The following is a 25,993-nucleotide window of genomic DNA, read 5'->3' as shown; positions in this document are numbered from 1 at the left end:
GTGACTGACTCTTCCCTGTCCGGTTCCTTCAGATGTGTTGTGTTTTAAGTCCTGGAAACCCCATTGCCATGTGTTGTAAATTGTAAATTTACATTTACATGTGATTTACATGTAATTTAAATTACATGTGTTTGTGTAAATTTACATGTGTTTTTTGTGTAAATTTACATGTGTAAATTGTAAATTGCCATGTGTTGTAAATTGCCATGTGTTGTAAATGTTGTACCTTGATGAACGTATCTTTTCTTTTATGTACACTGAGAGCATTTGCACCAAGACAAATTCCTTGTGTGTCCAATCACACTTGGCCAATAAAATTCTATTCTATTCTATTCTATTCTATTCTATTCTATTCTGGTGGTAGAAATTACACCTGCCACAATTTCAGGTTGGGAATGGTCTAAAGCAGTGATGGGATTCCGGAGAACCGGTTGTTAACTGTCTGAGCAGTTTGGCAAACTGGTTGTTGGAAGAAATTATTAGGGCAGAGAACCAGTTGTTAAATTACTTGAATCTCACCACTAGATAGATAGATAGATAGATAGATAGATAGATAGATAGATAGATAGATAGATAGATAGATAAATAGGTGGGATTCAGCCAGTTCGCACCACTTCGGGAGAACCGGTTGTTAACTTTCTGAGCAGTTTGGCAAACTGGTTGTTGGAAGAAATCATTAGGGCAGAGAACCGGTTGTTAAATTACTTGAATCCCACCACTGGTCTAAAGTACATGGCATGAGTTACAGGACAAATAGTAAGTCCTGTTGAACTTACACCAAGATAGTTTTCTGTGGTCAGAAAGTTCGAAGTCCAGGGTTTGTATCTTTCTGCAGCCAGATTCAGGTTCCAAGATCTCTTTGCTCCAGAACAGTGTTTCTCAACCATAGCAACTTTAAGCTGCGTGGATTTCAACTCCCAGAATTCTCCAGCTAGCATGTTCTAGAAGCTAGAAACACTGCTCTAAAACCAGCTCAGAAATAGGTGTTTGGCCTGGTTTATGCAAACTGAAAAGGGCTTTAGCATGGTTGTTTGCAGCAAGTTGTTTCAGCAAGTGGGAAGTTAGAAAAAGATTTTATATTATTATTTCTTTTATTTTATTTCAGAATGATAAGGCTGCCCAACTCAAACGATCTCATCCTTTCTCAACCCCAAACATCTCCATTTGGCTACGTTCCCATTTTGAAGCTCCTGTTCCTTTCAGGATCTCTCATATTGGCCTTGTTCACACAACACACTAAGTAAGACCAATTTTGTTTAGCTGTTGTTCGTTAATCAATCATTGTCTGTTGATTTCTCACCATACTATGTTGTGTTGGAAGCCACATGATAAATTTGCCTGGTTGGCTGGTTCCGACTTCTCATTGCAGGAGGTCCTCAACTTACTGAACAACACATTTCCATTGCTAAGCAAAGCAGTTGTTAAATGAGTTTTGTCCCATTTTACGGCCTTTTTTGCCACAGTTGTTAAGCGAAACACTGTAGTTATTAACTAAACCAGGTGATCGTTAAGGGAATTTGGTTTCTCCCTTTGGCTTTGCTTGTCAGAAGCTGGCTGATGATCACATGACCCCAGGACAGTGAGATAAATACATGCCACGTACCTAGTAGTGGGATGCAAATAATTTAACAACCGGTTCTCTGCCCTAATGACCGGCTGGGTGGGCGTGGCCATGGTGGTCATGGCCAGGGGATGTGACAGGCAGCACTCAGACTCCTGTAACCCCCAGAGAACAAAAATGGGCCGGGGTGTGTGTGGTGCCCCCCCCATTTTGGGCCTAGTAAGCCTCCCTGCAGTTTCTTGGGAGCAAAAATGGGCCGGGGGGGCCCTGCGCCACACACCCCCATGCCCTGTTTTGGGCCTAGGAAGACTCCCTGCATTTACCTGGGAGCAAAAAGGGGCACGTGGGGACTCCTGGAAGGGGCAGGGAGGGACGGGGCGGGACCAGCCAACAATTTAACAACTGGTTCGCCTGATGTTCTGTCCTCCTTCACCTCCGTCCGAGTGATGGCTTAATTAGCCGGCACTATCAGCTCTGGCAGCAGAATAGCGAGCGTATGCCAAGTTTTTTCTGTTATCTCCCTCGACGCTGATGAATCACCCAGGAACAAACTTCAGCTCTTAGTTAATCAGTTGATTTGCCTGTTATGAAGAGGCACAGCAGCTCTGGCTGCCTTTATATCCTGTGGGGTATGGCTCCGTGACTCAGCATTTCCTAGGCCTGCCCCACCCCTGCTTCTGTTGTTCCCTCCTCTCCTGCCTATGAAACCTAGGGTCCAACCAAGCCTGATTGCCATCAGCTGGGTCTGAAGGCGTGGCCTGAAGGACGGAGGCCTTGTTATCTCTTCCACCTGGCCTGCCTCTGGCTCCTGAAGCTGAGTCAGGGAAGCCGGTGCTCCCGAGATAAGTCCTGACAGCCCTTCCCCCTCACTTTCCATGTCACTTTCTGGCAGGAGGCTCAGCTTGGGGGGCACAGACACAACACCTGAACTGGCCTGAATCCCACCACTGCAAGTGCCTGAATTTTGGTCATGTGACCACGGAGATGCTGCCACGGACGTGTGAAAAACGGTCATCGCTCACCTTTTTCCCTCCCAGTGCTGTTGTAACTAAACAAACGGTTGTAAGTTGAGCACTCCCTCTATTATTGTACGATTTTGTATATTTGTTACTTGGTTACTGGGTTGTTTTACTGGATCGGCCCAGGATTTGGATGACATCTAAACTGAATAAAATAATAATAAAAATAACAGCTTAGTTTATTATGCAAAATCCAACTGTGAGGGTGCTTATTTGATGAAACCCAGATGAGCCAACCAGGGCTTTGCATGATGTGGGAACACCTTCTTTCAAGCATGCCTGGTGTCGGAAAGTCAAAGAAGTGGGGTTGCCAGAGGAGGCACCTGCTATTTTGCTCTTGATTAATGAGTGTAATGGAAACCCTCTCCATACCCCGTCATCCTTCTTCTCCACTCTTCCCCCGCTCTCCCTCCCTCCCTATAGTCATATTATCTCTTTGAAGCACATTTTTATGCAAATGGCTTTGGCGCTCTTTTCACCAGGCACAAAACAAACCCAGCCGGAGAAACTTGACTGGGCCTAATATGGAGCCTGCCTCAGCTGCTTCCATCGAGAGGGAGAAGTGTGTCTCTGAACAAAGGAATATGGTAATTGCGAGCTGGAGGGATTGCTGGAAGGTGGGGTTGGGGGGGGGGAGAACGATAGGAAGGAAGGAAGAAGAGGAAAGGATGGGTTAGGGTTAGGGAAGCAGCAGTTTTGGAAGAACAGGCTGTCCTCCAGGCTTCCTAAGTTGGAACAGCAGCAGCAGAACACCATGGCTTCCTGAACTGGGATTATGTGTGCTCTTTTAACAGACTGCGTCACTGTTTGGTTTGGTGGCAGCAGTGCCTCAGATAGAAAGTCCATACAGAGAGTAGTAAGGACAACCGAGAAGATTATAGGAAGCTCGCTTCCCATTATTCAGGGTACTGTTTATAAGCACGATGCACTTAGAACTCAAAGCATTGTTAGAAACCCCACACACCCACTTTATGATCTATTTTTGTTGCTCTCCTCTTGGAGGAGGTTTCGAAGTATTTCTAGCAGGACTTCCAGATTATGTTAACAGCTTTGTTCCCTATGCCATCCTTCTGGTAAACTCAGAAGATTCGTTTTTCTTGCCATAAACATGTATAATTAGACTATGTTGTTTCTCTGTGTCATATAATATATGTGGGCATATGCATAATTTTGTATTTATTTATTTAATTAATTTATTTATTTATTTTGTCATGTTTATATAGTGTATATAGTGTGGTGACCCTTTGAGACCTGTATGCAACGAAATTTCATTTTAATATATGCCGATTCGTGTACATTCAAAGTGACAATAAAGTTATTCTATTCTATTCCCTAGTCAAACAGCTGGCCATGGATTTTCTGCAAGAGCCACTACTATTCCATCCACCTTACTTGGAGGACTGGGATTAAGGCCTACCCTATCTGCAATATACAAGATGGCCCAGCGGTTAAAGATGCTGAACTTGTCAATTGGACAGCAGTTTGATACCCAAGTGCCACGTGACGGGGTGAGCTCCTGTTACTTGCCCCTACTCCTGCCCACCTAGCAGTTTGAAAGCATGCAAATGCGAGTAGATAAATAGGTACCACCTCAGTGGGAAGGTAACGGTATTCCGTGCACCTTAGCGTACAGTCCTTTTGGCTCCGGAGATGAGCATTGGCCTCTTAGAGTCGGAAACGACTGGAAAGGGTACCTTTACCTGAGAATTGGTGTGCCATTTTGTGGCTCCCAAAGTCATCTGTGAATTCTTAGGATATACAATTTCCAAATTTCCTCTTCCACTGATAAAGCAAAATCTTTTTCATCGCAGGTAAAAATACAAAACTGCAACTTAAAGGATCTCTATAGAATTATAATTAAAGTCGAAACAGTAACCTAAAAATAATCCTCCCAGCCTTATACAACAAATCAGATGGAGGTGTTTAAAAACAATTAAAAAAAACAACCAGCATCAAAAATGCAATTACATTGTTGGTCTGTTAATCAAAAACAGAGCTTTTCTCCCCCCCCCTCTTTCTACAAAGCTTAATATTTTCAGTTTTGAAAAAGCCATTCAGAGACATCATCTTGCTCTCTTCTAAGGAGCAATTATGTTTTAGAAATTGAGACAGTTGAAGATAAGCAATCTTTGCGCTAGATATATACATCCCAAACAGTAGGAGAGTTTTCTTCGTGTAATGAATCCTGTATCTTTGATATCAGCTGGGTATCCACAGAGATGCTATTAAGACACACCAGCTCTTGTTTCTTCACCTTCCTAATTGCCTGGGTTTGGGGTAGCCATTTGTTCCCTGCAGAAGAAGGAAAAGAGGTAATTTGAGCCAGGGTACCTTCTTCAGAAAGTACCTTCTTTATGAAACTTGGACCATAAGGAAGGCTGAGCTCCAAAGAATTGAGGTCTTCCTGAACTATGATGCTGGAGAAGACTCCTGCGAGTCCCTTGGACTGCAAGGTGATCAAACCGGTCAGTCCTGGAGGACATCAACCCTGACTGCTCTTTAGAAGGCCAGATCCTGAAGAGGAAACTCAAATACTTTGGCCACCTAATGAGAAGGAAGGACTCGCTGGAGAAGAACCTAATGCTGGGAACGATTGAGGGCAAAAGAAGAAGGGGATGGCAGAGAATGAGGTGGCTGAATGGAGTCACTGAAGCAGTAGGCGTGAGCTTAAATGGACTCCAGAGGATTGTAGAGGAGAGGAAGGCCTGGAGCAACATGGGGTCGTGATGATTCTACAGATTTGCTAGATAATAGAAAGTATTCTTTTCTATAGTACATTTGGAATGATTTACAGGAAGGGGTGATAACCAAGTTAGAGTACCATGTTTGGTAAAATGGACAGCTCAACGGAAGCTGGAAAGTTGATGCCACACCTGGGAGGCAAAGTTGCTATTCTTCCTTTCTAGAACCCTTGATAGGGAAGAGTACAGGTAGCTCTCAACTTACAAGCATTCGTTTAGTGACTATTCAAAGTTATAACAGAGCTGAAAAAAAAAAGTGACTTATAACCGTTTTACACTCAACCACTGCAGCATCCCCATCACCCTCTTTCACTGTATGGCACTGAATGCTGGGCAGCAACAACAGGGACTGAAAGCCATCTCCATCAGTGGTAGGTTTCATTTTTTTTACTACCGGTTCTGTGGGCGTGGCTTGGCAGGTGTGACATGGCTTGGTGGGCGTGGCAGGGGAAGGATACTGCAAAATCCCCATTTCCTCCCGATCAGCTGAGACCTGGGAGGCAGAGAATAGATGGGGGCAAGGTCAGTGAGAATTTTTACTACCGCTTCTTCTAATTTTTATAATTATTATTTTTGCATCTTGATAGTTACTAGTGCAGGGGTCTCCAACCTTGGCCACTTTAAGCCTGGAGGACTTCAACTTTAAATTTAGTTTTAATGGGGTTTTATACTATTTTAGTGATATTTTAATTTCGGCCTAATTAATAAGTTTTTTAATTGCTGTTTTTAATTGTATTATTTTTATGTTTTTATTTGGCTGTACACCGCCCTGAGTCCTTTGGGAGATAGGGCGGTATAAAAATTCAAATAAATAAATAAATAAATAAATAAATAAATAAATAAACTCCCAGAATTCCCCAGCCAGCTTTGCTTAAAGTGGCCAAGATTGGAGACCCCTGCACTAGTGCATCATAAAGAATTAAGCTCAACACATTGGCCCTGGAAAACATAATTGTAGCAGGGACAGAGTCACTTCCACGGTGGTTGGCAAATTAATGATTGCACAGGAAGATTTTTTTTTAATGCAGAAGATGAAATAATTTTTCTTGCTCCTTCCAGATATTAGAGATTGAAACGACTCCTAAAAATTTGAAGACTTCATTTGCTCAATCTGATTGCTGTTGATTTTCCCCTGAGGAAGGACTTTAATGCACCATTTTGTGAATAAAACCATTCCCCTCCTCCCTCACATCCAGATATTCACGTCCCTGCAGTTTTCCTGGCAGGATTTCATAACTGGCTTGCCCTTGTCTTCTTCCAGGGACTGGGAGAGAGTGACTGGCCCAAGGTTACCCAGCTGGCTTTGAGCCTAAGCAGGACTAGAAACTCACAGACTGAACTCACAGTCTCCTTGGAACAGTAACAGAGTTGGAAGGGACCTTGGAAGTCATCTAGTCCAACCCTCTGCTGACGCAGGAGATCTGTACTAGGGATTTGAACCACCAAACTGCGACCTTTCTGATTGACAAGCTCAGTGTCTTAGCCACTGAGTTTCTCGCCTGGTGCCTTAATTCCTACCCCAAACTGGCTTTCTACTTTTCTCTTACTATAATTAATTTCTACTTTTTCTTCTCTACAATAAGCATCTATGGTTTATAAACTCCCTTGAAGACCAACTAGTACTGGGGACAGGATGACTGCATTAACCACTCAAAACAAAATAAATATTGAATTTTTTTGCTAGCATTAGGGGATGATTTTCCTTTCCCCCCCCTTAAGGACTAAATTAGGGAGTTGATATAAAGATTAAATAAAAGGTGGGGAAGAGTGCAATTTTGTTCAATTCCCCTTATAGTGGGGCTCGACTGGAGTCTGAAAGATCTTTACCCATTGTCTTTCTGACTTCCATGGTATGTTTAAATTGTTTAAACTGCACTTGGTACATTTAAACGTTGGTTAAAAGTAGCTCATTACATCGGATCAATTTCCAATGGCTAACATAACGCTCCTTAAATTATCCAATATGTCTCCTTGTCAATTTTTCCAGACAGATGCCTGCCTGCCTGCCTTTCTTTCTTTCTTTCTTTCTTTCTTTCTTTCTTTCTTTCTTTCTTTCTTTCTTTCTTTCTTTCTTTCTTTCCTTCCTTCCTTCCTTCCTTCCTTCCTTCCTTCCTTCCTTTCTCCCTCCCTCCCTCCCTCTTTCTTTTTTCTTTTTTTCTTTCTTTCTTTCTTTCTTTCTTTCTTTCTTTCTTTCTTTCTTTCTTTCTTTCTTTCTTTCTTTCTTTCTTTCTTTCTTTCTTTCTCTTTCAAGGAACAAAACTAATTGTTGGGGTATGAGCTGCTTGGCATTCAACTCATGGTTGAAACATGGCTAACTCCCACTTTGCTGTTGGCCAATTGCGAGGCCCCTTATTCCTGACAGATAACTGAGTGAGCAGGTGAGTGTTTTCTCCCATAAATTCCTGCTCAGGGTGTACTTAAAATTCTGTTTCCATGGAGACTCATTCTTCCACTTTTGAAAATTCCACTTTCTGCCCAAACTGATGCCCAGGAAACCCAGCCACTTCCCTGAAGGCTGGAAACAAGCACAAAAGGGATTGAGAGTAGAGAGGGAAATGCAAGCTTTGATGCAATGGTGATGTCCAAGGATTGCTTTACACCAGATGTGGACAACTTCCTCACAGGTCTCTTTCTGACCTGTGGACTTCAACTCCCAGAATTCCTGAGCCAGCATGGCTAACTCAGGAATTCTGGGAGTTGAAGTCTACAGATTGTAAAGGTGCCATAGTTGCCCACCCCTGTTTTACACATTGCAGCATATGGCTTCATTTCTCCTGACTAAGTCGTTCTCTGGATTGCGTCATTCTCAATAGCTCCAGAGAAGTTCTTCAGAGCTATTAGTCTCCACAAAAGGGGAGCAGGTGGTTCTCCTAAACCAGGGATCCCCAACTTTGGCAACTTTAAGACTTGTGGACTTCAACTCCCAGAATTCCTCAGCTAGCATTGCTGGCTGAGGAACTCTGGGAGTTGAAGTCCACAAGTCTTAAAGTTGTCAAGGTTGGAGACCCCTGTCCTAAACTACGTATCTGTGTCTTTTTGATCACTGGGGGTGGAGGGGAATGGTTCTCACAGAAAAGAATAAATGTCTTTTTCAAAAATAAAGCAACAATGGCTTCAGTGGTTCGTCATCTTGACGAAGGAGAACGCCATCTGCCATTTTTAGTAATAGGCAGCCTGTTTGTAAGTATGAGTTCTGAGTTAGGATGGATTTAACACTGCAGTGGCGCAGTGGTTAGAGTCCAGTACTGCAGGCTACTGCTGCTGCCTGCAATTTGGCAGATCGAATCTCACTAGGCTCAAGGTTGACTCAGCCTCCCATCCTTCTGAGGCAAGTAAAATGAGGACCCAGATTGTTGGGGGCAAGAGGCTGACTCTGTAAACTGCTTAGAGAGGGCTGTAAACAGTGGTGGAATGCTGCCAGTTTAACAAGTGGTTTCGTGAGCATGCACTTTGTGTGCACATGTGTCTAAGGCGCTTGCACACAGCGCTGATAATGGAGCATTTAGAAGCTCAGCTGCTTCCCTTCCAGGTCAGCAACGGTAAGTAGAACAGCGATGGGGGGAAATCAGCTGTGCTGTGCGATTGAGATGAGCTACAAAGCAGGAAATAAAGGACAGGATAGAGTGGGAGTGGGCGGGTGGGGCCAACTGGTCGTCGATGCTACCGGTTCACCTGAACCGGTCCAAACTGCCTGAATTCCACTTCTGGCTGTAAAGCACTGTAAAGCAGTATATAAGTCAAAGTGCTATTGCTACTTAGAGTTGTCTGCAACTGTAGCTAGACGTCTCTGCATCTCGACACTGCAAAGGGGGTTGATGGGTATGAGAAGGTTGTAGATGGCTGCCGACAGGCCGACATCCACACCTCCCAAATCCGCATCGTACAGAAGTGCATATTGTGTGTGCGCTGATTGATTGATCTGACTTCCTGTTGGGAGTCTTTCGTGTGTGAGCACCCACCTAGCAGGAATGAACACTCACAGACATAGGAATGCAACCATGTCTGAATGACAAACACGCACGTGAGGGAAGGAGAAGTCTAATCCAGTGGTAGGATTCAAATAATTTAACAACCGGTTCTCTGCCCTAATGATTTCTTCCAACAACCAGTTCACCAAACTGCTCAGACAGTTAACAACCGGTTCTCCCGAAGTGGTGCGAACTGGCTGAATCCCACCACTGGTCTAATCTAGCCTTTCAATATAAATTTGGGTTCAAGAGAGGAAGGGAATTTGTTCTTAATCTGGAAACTGCCTGTTTTAGAATTTGGGGGTGTGTGTAGGTAGAATTGAGTGCCCACAATGTGCGAGGTTGTAAAATAATACAAATGGTTATATAAAGATCAAGGCCCTGACTCTGGGCTTTATTGTACGGTTATTGTTCAGTTGGTCTTAAAAGGTAAAAGGTAAAACTCTTGGCAGCCAAGAGTTAAAAGTTTTGTATACTCCTTTGCTGGCCCGAGTCTGGATTTTTTGCAGCACAGAGAAAGGACGACCTAGGAGATTAATGATCAACTAGAGAACCTACAAACCCTCTCTAATGGCAAAGCCCCCAAGCGTCAGGTAGCTGCCTGGGTCTAAGAAAACAAAAATAAAAACGTGAGACTGCATTTTCCATGCATTAAAGTTAACGCTTCAAGCAAGAACATAAAAAAAGAACAACTGAACAGACTTAAACTGAAACTTTTAAAAATAGTAAGCAAAAAAACCCAACAACAGTTGGTCAAAAGAGTTTTGTGCAGAGTTGAGTATACCGCAGAGGATGGAGGCTTCCAGATCTGACTGGGTACAAAGCTCATGCTAGGGTGCGTGATGGCAAACCTACGGCACGTGTGCCACAGGTGGCATGCGGAGCCATATCGGTGGGCATCAAGCTCAGCTCCGGCACGCATGTGAGCGCCGACCAGCTGATTTTCAGGCCTTCTGGGTCCACTGGAAGTCAGGGAAACAAGCTATTTCTGGCCTCCGGAGGACCTCCGGGGTGGGGAAGGCTGTTTTCACCCTCCCTAGGCTCCTAGAAAGGCTCTGGAGCCTGGGAAGGATGAAAAACAGGCCTACCGGGCCCACGTGCCATTGTGTGCGAAAAGCGGGGGGAGCACAGGGGGGTCGCGCGCATGCACTGGGAGGTTAGCCCTCACTGTGCTAGGGTATCATGGGGTTGTTTCTGACTAGCTTGGGTAGCCTTCCCCTTACAAACATTTGTTTAGCCACCATTCAAAGTTACAATGGCACTGAAAAAAGTGACTTACAACTCATGGTCCTTGGACTTACAACAGTCATAGTCACGTGATTAGAATCCAGCCGCTTGGCAACACAAGCACGTATTTACGATGGTTGCCCCATCTCAGGGTCATCTAATCACCATTTGTGACCTTCCCAGCTTACTTCTGACAAGCAAGGTCAACGGGGGAAGCCCGATTCACTTATCAACCCCTGTTAAGTCACTTAACAACTGCAGTGGTTTACATAAAATGCAATAAAAATAATTAAATGTATTTCACGTTATAATGGCTGGATGGAGTCACTGAAGCAGTAGGCATGAGTTTAAATGGACTCCAGAGGATGATAGAGGACAGGAAGGCCTGGGGGAATGTTGTCCATGGGGTCGCAATGGGTCGGACACGACTTCGCAACTAACAACAACAACAACACGCTATAATTTATTTATTTATTTATTTATTTATTTATTTATTTTATTAGATTTATAAACCGCCCTTCTCCCGAAGGACTCAGGGCGGTGTACAGCCAAAGTAAAAAGAAACAATATACAGTTAAAATACAATTAAAAAGCTTATTATACAGTGTGGCCGAAATTAAAATAATTAAGAATCTAAAAAACCCCAATTAAAACCAGAAAGAAATTTAGAATTTAAAACTACAATTTAAGAAAGCCCTTGCGAACAAACAGATATGTTTTCAGTTCATGCGAAAAGTCCAAGGTCAGGTATTTGGCGTAAACCAGGGGAGTTCATTCCAAAGAGTGGGAGCCCCCACAGAGAAGGATCTTCCTCTGGGGGCCGCCAGCCGACATTGTCTGGCGGACGGCACCCTGAGAAGACCCTCTCTGTGCGAGCGTACGGGTCGGTGGGAGGCATGAGGTAACAGAAGGCGGTCCCGTAAGTACCCAGGTCCCAAGCCATGGAGCGCTTTAAAGGTGGTTACCAGAACCTTGAAATGCACCCGAAAGGCAACAGGAAGCCAGTGCAGTCTGCGCAGGAGAGGTGTCACATGGGAGCTACGTGTGACTCCCTCTAATAATAAACCGCAATAAAACATTTTATAGCAAAATCCATATAAAATTGCAAGAATCCACATCCGTTCAATACAGTCCCTCTAATATTAACAGCAGTATCTGTCAACATTTTGTCTCTGAGGAAATAGGCTGCCTTGTATCCGTTCCTTAGTGCAATTATGGGGGAAAAAAAGCTGAATTAGTCAACCAAGTTGTATCTACCAATCCTTGAGCCAATATATGCAGCACTGAATAGCACTCTTTAAAAAAAAAACCAGTGAGCTTTCAGAAGGATTCTAAGCCTTTGTTTAAAAACAGAATAACAGAATGTTATTGGAAGGGACCTTGGAGGTCTTCTAGTCCAACCCCCTGCTCAGGCAGGAAACCCTTTCAGACAAATGGTTGTCCAATCTCTTCTTAAAAACCTCCAGTGTTGGAGCATTCACAACTTCTGGAGGCAAGTTGTTCTACTGATTAATTGTTCTCACTGTCAGGAAATTTCTCCTTAGTTCTAGGTTGTTTCTCTACTTGATTAGTTTCCATCCATTGCTCCTTGTCCTGCCTTCAGGTGCTTTGGAGAGCAGTTTGCCCCCGCCTCTTCTTTGTGGCAACCCCTTAGATATCGGAACACTGTTAGAAACACTGAAAGAAAAATAGTCTTTTCTTTCAAAAGAACATAAACCTTTGTTCATAAGAGGCCTATGTAAGACTTGATAAATGTTCTGAGAAGCTCTAGTCAGGCATTAAGCAGGTAAATGCCTCTTCAGGAATCCGACAGCTGGTCAAAATAGCTGTGGACCAGAGGTCTCCAACCTTGGCAACTTTAAGCCTGGAGGACTTCAACTCCCAGAATTCTGGGAGTTAAAGTCCTCCAGGCTTAAAGTTGCCAAGGTTGGAGACCCCTGCTGTGAGGATAGTTCTCAGTGATCCCGAATGAGTGGGAGTATATCTTACATAGCCTAAAGCAGGGGTGTCCAAACTTGGCCCTTTGGAGAGTGGTGGACTTCAACTCCCAGAATTCCCCAGCCAGCATGAGCTATAAATTTAAGCAAGTTGCTAGTTGGAGAATTCTGGGAGTTGAAGTCCATCACTCTCCAAAGGGCCAAGTTTGGACACCCCTGGCCTAAAGTATACCACAAGATCCAGTCACTCATTCTTGACTGTGTCATCACCAGCATCGTCAGTGAACTTGATTTCACTGCAAAAAAATATTGTCAGGAGAAGTTGAAAAGCAGTAGGTGAAAAGTGGAACTAGCTGAAGATGTCTTAAGTTGACTTGACTGTGGGCTGGGGATGAGATAAAAGCGCCATCATGATGACACGGCATAAAGGCCTAGTTACTTGACCTAGGTTTGAGCTAAGTTATGGGATAGGCCCAAAGAATGCCTTTAGTCTCATCTTTGCAGGCTTCTTCAGGCCTTTTGGCTGGGCCATTACTGGAAGATGTTCTCAAGGATGATCCCGGAACTTTTCATCTATTATAGCAAGTTTCTCTATAAGCTCTGCAAGATGTTGCATTTTTTTTTTCAATATTAGGGCACGGTGGCTCAGTGGCTATGACGCTGAGCTTGTCGGCAATTTTATTTATTTATTTTTTATTTCATTTTGTCACAACAGTATACACAAACATCGACATAAAACAACAACACATCATAAAAGAAAAAAAAATATATAAGCAAAAGTATGCAACAACTATGTTAGTTTGATATAATGAAGGAAACAATAGGACAGGAACGGTAGGCACTTTTGTGCTCTTATGCATGCCCCTTATAGTCCTCTTAGGAATGGGGTGAGGTCAATAGTAGACAGTTTTTGGTTGAAGATTTTGGGATTTTGAGTAGAGACTATAGAGTCAGGTATAGACTATAGAGTTCAGCCGTTCGATTCCCTCGTGCTGCGTAACGGGGTGAGCTCCCGTCCCAGCTTCTGCCAACCTAGCACTTCGAAAGCACGTAAAAAAATGCAAGTCGAAAAATAGGGACCACCTTTGGTGGGAAGGTAACAGCGTTCCATGCACCTTTGGTGTTTAGTCATGCCAGCCACATGACCACGGAGACATCTTCGGACAGCGCTGGCTCTTCGGCTTTGAAACAGAGATGAGCACCGCCCTCTAGAGTCAGGAACGACTAGCACGTATGTGCGGGGGAATCTTTACCTGCATGAAATTCACAGGCTGGGTCCGCCATACCAACTGAACCCACTTTCACAACACCATAAACAACTGCCCTAATTGGGTCGTGTGAATGCAATCATCTTTGTCCTTGCCCCAGGCTTGCTTGCAATCCAGGGATTGCATCACAAATCAGCAAATCAGATCGTTAGCCCAATTGATACCAGGGATGGGCAACCTCATGATTCACGAGATAGTGTGGACTTCAGTTCCCCATAACCCTCAATCGATGTGAAGGGAGGCAAGGGGCAGTCCCAAACATCCGGTGTCTGCTTGTTGTTGATTGCTTCTGGTTTATACACACTGACTGGTGGCAGTCAGTCAACTGTACGGGGGTCCTCCTGGACTCTTCCTGGAGAGGTTAAGGATCGAATTTGGCGCCTTCTTCAGGGAAAGCAGAGCCTCTGCTGCGGAATGTGCTCTACAGTGGTTTTTTTCATGCAATTTTGCACTGCATCCCAGATCAGTTTAGCCGCAGGAACGAACTTGCACAACTGGACCTCCCTCTCTCTTGCTTACGATAGCAATGAGAGTCCTTCTTGGTTTTTCATATCTCAGGGTAAAAATTCCAGGAAACTAATCTTTGTTTCTGAGTTTGAGATGGACTTGTGTCTCACTGGGGGAAAGATAAAAATAACCCTTTTCCTGGTTTGAGTATTGTTTTGCAATTTAAGATGTACCAGAGACAGAGAGAGAGAGAGAGAGAGAGAGAGAGAGAAACAACAACCAAATACTGACTCACAGCTGGGACTTTCAAAAAGCCGTTTCTTGCTAGTGAAAAGGAACTTTGCACAGAGCTGAGCACAAAATGAGCAGTGCAACATGAAAGAAACTCAGTCACCCTGCGGTCGATGAGCCAATTTTTTTCCTGAACCTGTTGGATAGAATTAACATCGGCATGTCGGTTGGGCAATCAGGAATTTAATTCCTTCCCATTTTGCAATGATTTACATACAAATGCACACAAGAGCACGGCTGTAAACTACAAGTAGTCCTTAGCTTACGTACGACTACAACTGAGTGCAACATTTCTGTGGCTAAGTGAGGCATTTCGTGAGTTTTGCCCCGTTTTACGACCTTTCTTGCCACAGTTGTTAAGTGAATCCCTGCAGTTGTTAAGTTAATAATGCAGCTGTTAGGTGAATCTGGCTTCCCCGTTAATTTTGCTGGTCAGAAGGTCACAAAAGATGATCATATGAGCCCAGCACGCTGCAACCGTCATAAATATGAGCCTTGCACCATTGAGGGGCGTGCCCGAGCGACGCTCCTGCACTGATAAAACCTTCCCTTCCCCTGTGGAGAGATTGCACGCACCACACACACACACACACACACACACACACACACACACACACACACACACAGAGGATCTTTCTCTCCTCCCGCATCCCCTCCCAGCGGAGAGCCCTGGATTACCTCCCCAACCCTGCCGGCACCATCCATATGAGTGACATAGAATTGGCCACACCCACTCAATCACATGACACCTACCCAGCAGCCACGCCCACCCAGAACCTGCCCACCATTGGTTACCAAGCATCTGAGTTTGGATCATGTGACTGTGGGAACGCTGCAATGGTTGTATGGGTGAACAATTGTCATAAATCGCTTTTTCAGTGTCGGCGTAACTTTGAATAATCACTAAACTGCTGTAGTTGCTGCTATGAGATGGTTTGCACATGCAGACAGCTGCAGTTTGCTTGCCCATATTTTATTAAATATATTTATTTATATTTATTTTTTATTATTATTTATTTTATTAATCGTATTTATATACCGCCCTATCTCCCGAAGGACTCAGGGCGGTTCACAGGCATTTAAAAACATATAAATATAAATACAGAATAAAAACAATTAAGAAACTTATTTGAAAGCCCGTTAATTAAAATATACAAATAAAACCCAATTAAAACCCATGAATTTAAAACCTAGCTCAGTCCTGCACAATTAAATAAATATGTTTTAAGCCCGCGGCGGAAGGTCCAAGGTCCGAAGCTGGCGGAGTCCGGGGAAGTTCGTTCCAAAGGGTGGGAGCCCCACAGAGAAGGCCCTTGCCCTGGGCGCCGCCAGACGACATTGCCTTGCTGACGGCACCCTGAGGAGACCCTCTGTGAGAGCGCACGGGTCGGTGAGAGGTATTCGGTAGCAGTAGGCGGTCCCGTAAGTAACCCGCCCAATGCCATGGAGCGCTTTAAAGGTGGTCACCAAGACCTTGAAGCGCACCCGAAGGCCACAGGTAGCCAGTGCAGTCTGCGCAGGATGGGTGTTATCACGGGAGCCACGAGGGCTCCATCTATCACCCGCAGCCGCATTCTGACTAACTGCAGCCTCCGGATGCCCTTCAAGGGAGCCCCATGTAGAGAGCATTGCAGTAATCCAGGCGAGACGTCACGAGTGCGTGAGTGACCGTGCATAGGCATCCCGTCCAGAAAGGGCGAACTGGCGTACCAGGCGAACCTGGTAGAACGCTCTCCTGGAGACGGCCGTCAAATGGTCTTCTAGAGACAGCCGCTCATCCAGGAGGACGCCTGTTGCGGACCCTTTCCATCGGGGCCAATGACTCGCCACCGATGGTCAGCCGCGATTGCTGACTGTACCGGGATGCCGCATCCACAACCACTCTGTCTTGGCGGGATTGAGCTTGAGCCTGTTTCTCCCCATCCAGACCCGCACGGCCTCCAGACACCGGGACAGCACTTGATAACCGTTGGGGTGGTCCGTGTAGAAAAGTACAGCTGGGTGTCATCCGCATACAGCTGATACTTCACACCGAAACCACTGATGATCTCACCCAGCGGCTTCATGTAGATGTTAAACAGGAGGCGAGAGATCGACCCCGCGGCACCCCACAAGTGAGGCGCCCGGAGTCGACCTCTGCCCCTGTCAACACCGACTGCGACCGGTCGGAGAGATAGGAGGAGAACCACCGATAAACGGTGCCTCCCACTCCCAATCCTCCAACCGCGCAGCAGGATACCATGGTCGATGGTATCGAAAGCCGCTGAGAGGTCTAATAGGACCAGGGCAGAGGAGCAACCCCTATCCCTGGCCCTCCAGAGATCATCCACCAACGCGACCAAAGCCGTCTCCGTGCTGTAACCGGGCCGGAAACCGGACTGGAACGGGTCTAGATAGACAGTTTCATCCAGGTGCAAGGGAAACTGATATGCCACCATATTTCTACAACCTTCGCCGCAAAGCGAAGGTTGAGACCGGACGATAGTTACCTAAACCAGCCGGGTCCGGGGAAGGCTTCTTAAGGAGGGGCCCCACCACCGCCTCTTTCAAGGCGGCCGGGAAGACACCCTCCACCAAAGAAGCGGTCGTAATCGCCTGGAGCCAGCCTCGTGTGACCTCCCGAGTGGCCAGCACCAGCCAGGAGGGGCACGGGTCCAGTAAACATGTGGTGGCATTCAGCCTACCCAGCAACCTGTCCATGTCCTCAGGAGCCACAGGGTCAAACTCATCCCAAACAATATCGCCAAGACCACCTCAACATCTCACCCGCATCACCGCAATCTTGGTCCAACCCATCCCGGTTGAACGATTTTATGGTATAGACACCCGTTAACCCCCCCAGCACGCCCCTGCGGCGGGCCATCCCGCCCCCCCTGATGTAGGAGGGAGCGGGTCACCCGAAACAGGGCGGCTGGGCGGTTATCTGCCGATGCAATGAGGGAGGAGGCGTAGCTACGCCTCGCTTCCCTCAATGCCACTAGGTAAGTCCTAGTATAGGACTTCACTAGTGTCCGATCAGCTTCCGAACGGCTAGACCTCCAGGAACTCTCTAGGCGGCTTCTCCGCGCTTCATCCTCTCAGCTCCTCGGAGAACCAAGGAGCCGGTTGGGACCTGCGCCGGGTCAGAGGCCGCAAAGGCACGACACGGTCTAAGGCCCCGCCGCGCCCGCTCCCAGGCCGCCACAAGTTCCTCAGCCGAGCCGTGAGCCAGACCTCAGGAAATGGCCCAAGCTCCGTCCGAACCCATCAGGGTCCATCAGGCGCCTGGGCGGAACCAACGTGTCGGCTCCGCCTCCCTGCGGTGGTGAATGGCGGTCAGAAAGTCTAAGCGAAGAAGAGAGTGATCTGACCATGACAAAGGTTCGATGACTATTTCCTTTAAGTCCAGATCTCTCAACCACTGTCCAGAGAGAAAAATCAGGTCCAGAGTGCCACCCCCAATGTGAGTAGGGCCATCAACTACTTGGGTCAGATCCAAGGCCGTCATGGAAGCCGTGAACTCCCGAGCTGCCGTCGATGATGAGCCGGAAGATGGCAAGTTAAAGTCCCCCATGACAAAAAGTCGGGGGCCCTCACCTCCCACCACAGCCAGCACCTCCAGGAGCTCGGGCAGGGCAGCTGTCACGCAGCAAGGAGCCAGGTACGTGATCAGCAAGCCCATCTGACACCTACGACCCCATCTCACAAAGAGGGATTCGCACCCGCAATCTGAGGTACAGTGGTCTCCTCGGCTCTAGACTCTCTCTAATCACAACCGCCACCCCCACCCCTACCCTGGGCCTCGGTTGATGGAATGCACGGAAACCCGCGGGCACATCTCTACAAGGGCACGCCTTCAGTGCCCAACCAGGTCTCCGTAATGCCCATAAGGTCCATGGAACCCCCTGTATAAGATCACAAACAAGGGGGCTTTGTTCACCACAGACCGAGCATTGCACAACATCAATCAAGGCCCAGGCTCTGAGGATCCTGACCATCCGGGAACGGGAAAGTCCAAGGGGTCGGAGCGCGTGATCGCTTTAAGACATCGAGCACGCGCTCCCGAATTTGATATGACCCTCGCTTCCGCCATACCTGCCCCTCCCACTTACCGTGTCAATAGGACCACCCTCACAGATAGGAACAGACTCCTCCCCATAACCTCCGAACCTGATAATAAAAACCGCCATGAGCATGTGCAGGAACTGGCCTCACCCGACGGGTTACCCCATTACCCGCCTTACCCTCCCACCCCTTAAAAATTCCCTCTGTAAAAAACCCCACAAGCTCTTCTTTTTCGGATGCCACCTCTGTGGGGCCCAAGACCCGTCATGGAGGGCGGCCCTCGGGAGGGAGGAGGGCCAATCCTGCAGGCGGGGCACTGCAGGCGCAAGAGTTCACAAGCAGTATAATGCGAGCAGCTGAGACTAAGAATCGGCAAAGTAGAGGCTCCATCTCCGGATGGCAAGATGATGACTGATGGTACTAGTCCAGAATGAAGGCATACAAAGAATGGAACAGCAATTAGCACCGAATGACAGTCAAGATGGTATTCTGTCCGGTGCCTAGTCCAAACATCCTGGAACCGGGGGTGAGGGGAAATGGTATTCCAGTCGCTGGCTACGTCCTCCTCCGTCCTCCTCTGTCCCCAACTAAATCCCATGTCCCCCCCCAAGGAGTCCTAATAGGACCAAAAACGGCCATAGTAGTCTCAAAAAAGGCCGAGGGGGGCATGGGTGATGTTAAAATAGTCACAGTCATAGACTGGTTGCAGGGGGCAACTCCGGGGTGCCTCCATCGTCTCCCCGCAATCCTCCAATAACCATCTCCAGACATGGCCAGGAAAAGAATCCTAACCACTCCAGAAGCCGGGTCTCCCCAGACCTCTCCCTCCAAGAGGCGAAGTCCATATAAAAGGCTAAACCTCTCCGAGAGGCTGGGGGGTATGAAGGTTGCCAAGTCCATAATCCGGCAGCAGGGGGAAAGCCAAGAAACCATGGCAGCGAGGCAGATGGCAATAGGGGTAGATGGAATACCTCCGCAATCATCCAGGTCGTCCACGATTGCAGAGGCTGGAGCCCAAAGGCTACCCCGAAAAGTCCGGAGTCCGCAGTCAGAAGGGGCCGGAGACGAGCCAGAGGCTAGCAGCCAGCCGCCAGACGAATCGGCAGAAAACGGCCGAAAAACGCCGACTCATCGCCCCACCTCCGAGCCTAAAACATGGCCAGAAACCACCGCTTGCCTACCGGCCTCGTTCTCGGCAACCACATGTACGAGGGAGTCCAAAGACCTCTCATATGGCTGCCCAAAGTAAGATCTACCGGGCCGGGGACAGCAAGCGGCTAAACAGACGGCCGAGGCTTCGTCAACATCGGAGGGGCCTCTCGTCGCCGGAGCCGAGTCCTCAGAGCCGCGCCATCTTGCGCATGCGCAGAGCTTTCTATATATATATAATTAGTTGGGTTCAATCCCCAAACACACCCAGCCTTCCAAGGATGTGAACCTCAATCACCCAGAATCCACAATAATAGCTTTGAATTGATCTTCCTATCTGGAAAGTGCCCAAACACGAGAAGGCTTGATCTATTGATCTATCATTGCCAGATGCAAAGACCAATTCCCAGAGTTTGAGTGGCTTACATATTAAATCACCCATAATTAACTAAATGATGGCTTTGTGTGGTTTGCACACCCCTTTATCTTGAATCCTTTGTGTAAACCCCACTTACATCTGGCCATGTTCAGAGGAGGGTTATGGAAGACCAGCTTATTTGGCTGGTCTCTCGAATAAATCAGATGGAAAAACTGGGTCTCCCCACAAAAGTGACAGTTAGAACAATTAATAAGTGGAACGACTTGCCTGCAGAAGTTGTGAATGCTCCAACAGTGGAAATTTTAAAGAAAATGTTGGATAACCATCTGTCTGAGATGATGTAGGGTTTCCTGCCTGGGCAGGGGGTTGGACTAGAAGACCTCCAAGGTCCCTTCCAACTCTGTTGTTGTTGTTATTATTATTATTATTATTATTTAAAACTCAGAAACCACTCCATCCAATTGGATCACCATCACCTCATCTACGGAGAATCTTGCTTGTCCAGGTACTTAAAGGAGCCTCTGGTGGCTCAGACTGCTAAGACAGTCTGTTATTAACACAGCTGCTTGCAATTACTGCAGGTTCAAGTCCCACCAGGCCCAAAGTTAACCCAGCCTTCCATCCTTTATAAGGTAGGTAAAATGAGGACCCAGATTGTGGGGGGCAATAAGTTGAATGGATGAAGACTATTGCTTAACATAGTGTAAGCCGCCCTGAGTCTTCGGAGAAGGGCGGGATATAAATGCAAATAAAAAAAAAATGCAGTCCCTGCCTGGACACCTAAGGATTGCCTGCTCCTATTTTATCAGAACAATGACCTGTATTTTTTAGGATTATATTGCACTTTATGCTGTGAGATGTGCCACGGAAAGGCTTTTGCCCTGAAAAAAACAGCCTAAAAGCAAATATAAAGAAATAGGTGAGCATGGAACTTTCACCTATCTGTTCCAGGCAGCTGGACTGGTTCAGCTACTTTACTTTGTCTTCAGAACAGAACCAACAAGTTCTCCATTGGAAGAAGATTATTTTGAGCTTATTAGATGGGTTGTTTCAGTTATATAATTGGGACTGTTCTGTGTCACCACGGTTCTTTCTCAACGATGATTATGAAAATATTGCGTGGGTTTTGTTTCTCTTTTTCTTAACCTAATTACACGAACATGCTCTGTACATGTAAACAATTAAATGAACATTTCCTAAAGAGGCTTCCAGGCATCGTACTAGAGGTATTGCAGATGTCCTCGGGCATGCAATCTGTAGAGTCAGTTCTGCCTTTGTTCATCCTGGTGGATATATAGAGACCTAGTCATAGTTACAATCAGCTGACCATAGATTCTTCCATCCCATCTCTTCTATCACAATCCTCATAGCTTATAGATTAATAGAGTTGGAAGGGATCTTGGAGGTCTTCTAGTCCAACTCCCCTGCTTAAGCAGGAGACCGTATACCATGTCAGATAAATGGTTGTCCAGTCTCTTTTTTGAAAGCCTCTGGAGATGGAGCACCCACAACTTCCATTCCATTGGTTGATTGCGCTCACTGTTAGGAAATTTCTCCTCAGTTCTAGGTTGCTTCTCTCCTTGGTTAGTTTCCATCCATCGCTTCTTGTCCTGCCCTCAGGTGCTTTGGAAAATAGTTTGACCCCCTCGTTCTTTGTAGGAGCCACTCAAATATTGGAACACGGCCATCATAACTCCTGTAGTTCTTCTTTTCACCAGATAGACATACCTAGTTCCTTTATTGCCTATGTTCCTTTATTGCTTCTGAATCTCTGAAAAGCAGGGGTGACATGCTGCCGGTTCGGACCAGCTCCGGTAGCGATGGCGGTGGGTGGTTTGGAGAACCGATAGCAAAAATCCTTGCCCCCCCCAACCCCGCATGCCCAGCTGAGCGCGCGATCATCAGAGGTTTTCGGCTGAAAAAATGCTTTTAAAAGTAAAAAAAAAGCCTCTGATGATCACGCGGCTCAGCTGGGATTGTCAGAGGCTTTTAAAAGCAATTTTTCTACAACCTCTTCGGCTATAAAAAAATACTTTTAAAGGGTTCTGGCAACCAGGCAACTTAGCTGTGATCGTCAGAACCCTTTAAAAGCACTTTTTTGTAAAAAAAAATGCTTTTAAAAGGCTCCTCTGGTGATCCCAGCTGAGTTGCCTTCGGCTGAAGAGGTTGTAGAAAAAATGCTTTTAAAAGTAAAAAAAAAAAAAAAGTTGGCCACGCCCACCCAGTCACATTACCCCCACCAAGCCACGCCTACAGAACCACGCCCACAGTAGTAACAAATTTTACATTTCATCCCTGCTGAGGAGCAGCAAGAGAAGGATACATGCTTCATCAAGAAGTCCCGACACAGAAAGTACAGTTTTCATGCCCTCCTTTTCTGCAGTGATATTCATGCCATGTGGATTGGTTGATCACCGCATGTATCATCGAAGTGTTGACTCTTAGCGGCCACATTATCCCTATGATGATTTGCCCCTAACCTGGTCTTTCAGGTCTTCCAAGAATGCACTCATTGCCACTGGAACAGGGGTGGGCTTCAAAAATTTTAGGAAGGGGTTCTCTGCCAGGTTGCTGGGTGGGCGTGTCCATGGTGGGCGTGGCCTGGTTGGCCTCCTGCACCATGGCAGGAGGGGAGGTGTTTTTGTCCTCCCTGGGCTCCCGAGTTTTTCCTCGAGCCTCCAGGAGGGCGAAAATGGCCTCCTCAGGCTCCAGAGGCCCTCTGGAGGCTGGAAACGGCCCCATAAGTTTCCTGAACTTCAGGTACGCCTGTTTTTCAACCTCCCGGAGCCTCCATGCACACCTTGCACTTACCTGCAACCAAAATGGGCCCCGTGGGGACTCTTGGGAGGGGAGAGGCGGGGCAGGGTGGATGGGGCCAGCCAGGAGTGGGATTTGGGGGTTCTCCAAACTGCACAGAATCTTAGCTAGAGGTTCTCACGAACCCCTGCGAACCCTCAGCAGCCCAACCCTGCACTGGAAGACTCCACAAACAAGAACAGAACTAATTTTATTGCTATAGCTGTATACACCAGCCAGCATGATTGAATACTGAGGAATTCTGGGGGTTGAAGTCCACAAATTTTACAGATGCCAAGGCTGAGAAACACGGAGTAACAGCCTGGATGTGTTTTCCCTTCCCTTTCTCTGAAATGCCAGTGAATTAAGGTGGAGCCCAGCTGAGCACCTTGGTTTGTTCTAAAGTGCAAAGGCAGTGTTTCTCACCGGTAGCAGTTTTAAGATGGGTGGACTTCAATTCCCAAAATTCCCCAGTGGTATTGGTCCAAGTTTTTAATTCTTGCATTGCATTATTCTCTCTTTCTGTTATTATGACTTAAATGAAGCTATTGGAGAACATACAATAGTTTTGAATAATGTTCCAGAAACTAAAGAGGCAATCTTCTTCTTTTCTCCTCTCCTAAAGATTTTTTTTTTGGCCTTATTTGTTTAGACAGAAAAGAAAAAGGAACAAAGAGGAACAAATATTATATATACAAGAGTCTCTCTCTCTCTCTCTCTCTCTCTCTCTCTCTCACACACACACACACACACACACACACACTCATACAAAGTTTCATATAAGAGTTTCACTAACAGATGACCATATTTTTTGCAGCTGAGATACAATAGCCCTCACTGGCTGGTAAAATAAATAACAAATAAAATAAATAAATATAAATACAATAAATAAAATATAATAAATAAAATAACAAATAAAATAAATAAAATAAAATATTTTCCCCCTCTCTCCCTCTCCCTCTCCCTCCCCCCCTCTCTCACACGCACACACTGACACATACACAAAGTTTCACACAAGAGTTTCACTAACAGATGACCATATTTCAATATAACTGACACACTGCTGTTACATTAGAACTCGGGATCATACATTCAGTGTAAGGAAAATTGATAGCCATGTTAGGAAAGGCATTTTTTTATTTTACACAACCTGGGATTAAACTGTGGAATTTGCTGCCATCAAAGGTGGTGACAGCTAATAAATTAGAACGCTTTAAAAGGGGGCTGTAAACGTTGACGTGAATTGAGCTGCCACTGGTTACTAATCTTGATGGGTTTTGCTCTACCTTCTGATCATGGGCAACAACTCTTAAATATCAGCTTTACGTAATTTCCCTCCTGTGATATTTGTGAGCTTTCTGAATTGGCCCCCATATAATTTGTCTTACCTTGTGCTAATGTAATATATATAGCGTGAACTGCTTCAGTGGGTTTTCTTCTGCCTCTATCTGTCTCTAAAGAATATCCAAATCTCTAGGGAATCCCCAAACATTGAAATCATATTTAGAAACAGAGGATCTGTAGGAGGAGCAGGGGAAGAGAAACAGGGGAAATTCTCTGGAAACTAGGGGGGAAAACATCAGAATCTTTCTCCTTAAGGGCCAGGGAAAATAAACACATGGTAGCCAATATTTGGATGGTGGTTACTTGCTGGGAAGTTTCCCAACGTGCCTATTATGATAGATCCAGGGCCAAAAACAGTTGTATTATCTATACATCAAGGAGACACATCAAAAAAAATAAAATAACAGAGTTGGGAGGGATGTTGGAGGTCATCTAGTCCAGGGGTGGGCTGCTGGGGGTTCGCAGGGGTTCGGGAGAACCTCTAGCAAAGATTCTGTGCAGTTCAGAGAACCCCCAAATCCCACTCCTGGCTGGCCCTGCCCCACCCACCCCTTCCAGGAATCCCCATGCGGCCCATTTTGAATGCAGGTAAGTGCAGGGCACGCACGGAGGCTCGGGGAGGGCAAAATACGGGCCTACCAGAAGTTTGGAAAGGCCACAAACGGGCCCGTTTCTGGCCTCCAGAGGCCCTCTGGAGCCTGGGGAGGCTGTTTTCACCCTCCCGGAGGCTCAAAGAAAGCCTCTGGAGTCCAGGGAGGGCAAAAATGCCTCCCCCCCTGTGGTGCAGGAGGCTGACTAGGCCACGCCCACCCAGCAATCGGGCAGAGAACCCCTTGCTAAAAATTTTGAAGCTCAACCCCTGGTCTAGTCCCTCCCCCTGGTTGAGGAGGCGATCCTATACCATTTCAGACAAATAGCTATCCAGTCTCTTCTTAAAAACCTCCTGTGATGGGGCACCCACAACTTCTGAAGGCAACCCATTCCATGGGTTCAAACATCACTCTAATTCAGGGCTGAAACCAGAGGGCCACAAACCGAGACCATATCTCAAGTAGGCAAGAATACTCCTTTTTTCTTTTTCTTTTTTTAGGAATTTGGGTTATCTCTCACCTTCATGTGAGATGCCTATTTTACATTGTAATTTTTATCTGTCTTTCCCACATCAGAATGGTAGGAAACTTCTGTTGCCGGTTTTCAGGAAGTCTTTGAGATGTCTGACGACCACAAAAAGTAGATTTAAGGGTCCCATTCCATCTTTAGGCTCCAGATTGCTCACTTTGCACTAAACCGTGGTTTTATTAAATAAATCATAACAGGCTAAGTTTAGCCATTGTTTGAAGCCACAAGCTGATTACTCTTTCACTTGGCCAATCCTTTCTTGTGTAATCTGCAGCTTCCATGGTCTGCACCAGTCGTGGGTTTATACCGGTTCGCCCTGGTTCATGCGAACTAGTAATGGCAGCGGTGGGAGGCTCCGCCCAGCCACCCAGATGTCATCATGGATGCTCTGAGTATGTGCAGAAGCACTGCGCACGAGTGAAGTGAGCATGCACACACACATGCTCCCAGTTCCGAACCAGTAGCGAAGGTAAGTGGAACCTACTACTGGTTTGCACACCTCAAATCCCAAGGAAAGAAAAAAAACATTGCTTTCCGAAGTCACGGGGATGGTCTCACTTCTCAGTGCAGAGTTTTGCTTTCAAAATTGTTTGGAGATAGTATAGTGAATGAGTAAGAGTAAGCAATGGAACATGAAACAAATACAGGTAGTCCTCAACTTACATCCGTTCGTTTAGTGACCATTCGAAGTTATGACACTGAA

At 46.3% G+C, this 25,993-nt stretch overlaps 1 long non-coding RNA gene across 3 annotated transcripts; it reads left to right on the top strand.

Annotated features, from left to right (window-relative positions):
• Positions 1–3,042: 3,042 nt before the first annotated feature.
• Positions 3,043–25,665, top strand: LOC131204785 (uncharacterized). Of its 3 annotated transcripts, XR_009156636.1 has the most exons (4): positions 3,043–3,167; positions 3,917–4,088; positions 5,613–5,692; positions 6,381–7,313. It is a non-coding gene; the product is annotated as an uncharacterized LOC131204785 (long non-coding RNA). The 3 variants fall into 3 exon arrangements; XR_009156637.1 differs by lacking the exon at positions 6,381–7,313 and adding an exon at positions 25,565–25,665 and having other exon boundaries at positions 3,917–5,692; XR_009156635.1 differs by having other exon boundaries at positions 3,917–5,692.
• Positions 25,666–25,993: the final 328 nt, after the last annotated feature.

This window comes from Ahaetulla prasina, chromosome 10 (genome assembly GCF_028640845.1).
Source record: "Ahaetulla prasina isolate Xishuangbanna chromosome 10, ASM2864084v1, whole genome shotgun sequence".
Lineage (NCBI taxonomy): Eukaryota > Metazoa > Chordata > Lepidosauria > Squamata > Colubridae > Ahaetulla > Ahaetulla prasina.
The sequence above is the reverse complement of the archived record's forward strand: the minus strand, read 5'-3'. Positions and strand labels throughout refer to the sequence as shown.